Source organism: Limulus polyphemus, unplaced genomic scaffold (genome assembly GCF_000517525.1).
Source record: "Limulus polyphemus unplaced genomic scaffold, Limulus_polyphemus-2.1.2 Scaffold5162, whole genome shotgun sequence".
NCBI classification, from domain to species: Eukaryota; Metazoa; Arthropoda; class Merostomata; order Xiphosura; family Limulidae; genus Limulus; species Limulus polyphemus.
In genome coordinates this window covers 67,738-70,727 of record NW_013670772.1, presented here as the reverse complement: position 1 = coordinate 70,727, position 2,990 = coordinate 67,738, and the positions used below count along the sequence as shown (strand labels likewise).

The following is a 2,990-nucleotide window of genomic DNA, read 5'->3' as shown; positions in this document are numbered from 1 at the left end:
GTTTCGACAAGGTTTTGTCATCATCATTCGATGTGTACCTGATGATGACAAAACCTTGTCGAAACGTTGTACATTTGCTGTTATATTAAAGTTTTTCTTCATTACCCATTCAAGCCGTCTCCAGCCATTATTTATAAGTGTTTGTTTCAGCTCACGTATTCACATCTGCGAGGTTCTGAAACTGTAAAACCCATATTAAACTATAAAATGCATTTGCGGCGTAATCCAGTTTTGATAATATGCAGCTTTATTCCTCGACAGCTTTAAGTGTATTTATTATTTTAACGCTTCAAAGTGTCCGATCCATTAAGACGTTGTTGAAGTATTTCGACCAAAACTTTAAGGTAGTACATTAGAGTGTTATTCATTTCACATTTATACAGTCTAAAATTTATAGTTTTCCTTTAATGATTGCACCCCCCCCCCCTTAAAGAGAAGTGGATTATTTGTTTTAAAATGAATCTTCGACTGGAAAAGAAATGGGAAATATGTAGATAGTCGCCTGTGAGGAACGAGGTAGTCAACATTTCGAAACAAACTATCCTTCAGGAATCTCTTACCGTTGCAGCGCGATAAATATTTTCTACTTAAACCTGAATAATGGCTCATTGGTTAGTTTCTCTTCCATTTGTTTAGTCTCAAGAACCATGTTTGTTAAATCTGACATTTCCATTGTAAAACAGAAAGCATATTTACTTTAGGGGGTTTAACTTTTATGTTGAAGATACGTGAGACATCATTGTGGCAAGGGTTACATGATGGATGAGTTTTTAGCACTGGCCAAAGCATAGGCTCTCCTGCTTCTATTAGGCAGTCCTTTCGCAGCACGTTTGTTAGGGTATTAGCTCAGGTAATGTGACCCCGCCTCTAGATTCGAGCACCCCCCCTCCACCTCCGACTAAAGAGAGGTAACATACTGCTTTGATATATATGTGTATTTGCATTAATCTATTTTACTTTAATTATTTATTATTATTATCATTATTCGTGATTTTTTTACATCAAATTCCCAGTGTAAATAAGAAGGGACTGCTATAGTGGGGATCAAGCTAATCGCTGTTTGACACTATAGCAACAGGGCGAACAAACGCAAGTCCAATCTAGCATCAACAACACGGTATATACTTGCACAAACTAACCAAATTATTCCAATTTAGCTATTGTATTCACAAAATAACTCGACATTAATAGGAACACTTAAATTAAATAAGTAGCTATAAAGACTAACACTAGCCGATTCAGCCCAAATTAAATTGGGGGGGGGCGATTTTTCCAGGGGCGCCAAAGTAAATATTTACAAAAAAATAAAAGACGATTTGTAAAGGGGAGTACCGCGAGGATTCTCTTCTATGTATTATATATTAGCTGGAGTACCCGTCCTCTGGATGGATGTTATGTAAATTCATGATTAATGAAAGGTTATTTTAGGACATGACAAGTTGCTTTCCGTATATGTAATTGTAAAATTTTAGGGTCAGAGGAATCAGTAATTGGACGTATTACCAATTAATATATTTTGTAACTTCTGTGTTTATCTGTTTCTGAGAAGAGAACACATGCACTAAACCACTCATCAGCTTTTACATCACATTGTGATACCGGTAACCACTTATAACGAGTAAGATGATCTTCGTGCTCTCTTCATGGCCGTTTTGCATCTGGTTTCGTGTGATTCGGGAAATTCATCCTTTTTCTAGAATACCATCTTCACTGCATTGCAGCTACACCAGTAAATTGCTTGACTCTACCTATTACAAAGGCAAAGTCCGAGCAAGGAATTATATTTGATCCGTGTTCATCCTTTTTACGCAGAACATAAACTTTCTTGGGTACTATGGAAACAGTTTCAGAAGAAAATGAAACAGAATTCTGTCTCTTTTGATGTAGATGGCAAACCAACAATTGTAGTTATTTCTAATTGCGAAACAATAAACTTCCGATGTACTAATAATTATTATCAATGGAAACTTCCGAGGTATTAATAATTGTTAACAATGGAAACTTCCGAGGTACTAATAATGATTAACAATGGAAACTTCCGAGGTACTAATAATTAGTGAACAATGGGAACTTCTGAGGTACTCATAATTGTTAACAATGGGAACTTCCGAGGTACTAATAATTGTTAACAATGGAAACTTCCGAGGTACTAATAATTGTTAACAATGGGAACTTCCGAGGGACTCATAATTGTTAACAATGGGAACTTCCGAGGTACTAATAATTGTTAACAATGGAAACTTCCGAGGCACTAATAATTGTTCCTGCACTAGTAATTAGTTAAGAAGTATCTATTTCGGTTGCTGCTGATTTTGAGTCAGCTGCTTTTTGTGAATTAATCTCATGGTGAAGCAAGAGAAACAGATGAATTATCACAGAATGTATGGCCTCTTCTGAAAGTAGTTGTTGCGCTTAAGCCTTTTTATACTGTAGCCCAGATAGTTTTCGATTTTTTGCAGATACTTTGTGTTCTATATCGATGGTTCTGAAATATAAAATAATACTTTAAATGACTTATTTGTAATTTTATACTTTTTGTAGGAATGATGGATATCTATAGGAAATGTGTCATGTGTGTCACACTAGAGGAAATTCAAGATTTTTTAAGATATTGCCTTGTAGAATTAAGAACTTAAAACTTATATACTATTAAAGTATGGATTATTACCTAATATTTTATGCTATGCTAATTGGTATAGCATAAACAAAAAGTAGTTTAATAAAATTTTGAATGTAAGACACTAAAACCTTGTGTCATGCGCAGTAAAGGATACCCGTGGCGATAGGGTTCAACTTGCTTTTAAGGCAGAATGGGACTTGATGCGTAGGATAGGGTGTATTTAGGATTCCTTTTAATGCTTTATAAAGTTGTAGCATATATATATATATATATATACTAGCTGGAGTACGGAAGTTATGTAAATTCATGATTAATGAAAGGTTATCTTAGGAGATGAAAAGTTCCTTCTCTTATATGTAATTGTAAAAAA

General features: G+C 34.7%; 1 protein-coding gene across 1 annotated transcript in view; it reads right to left on the bottom strand.

Annotated features, from left to right (window-relative positions):
• Positions 1-2,990, bottom strand: part of LOC111089066 (metabotropic glutamate receptor 2-like) — a 39,118-nt gene that overhangs the window by 5,352 nt on the left and 30,776 nt on the right. The window lies entirely within an intron of this gene.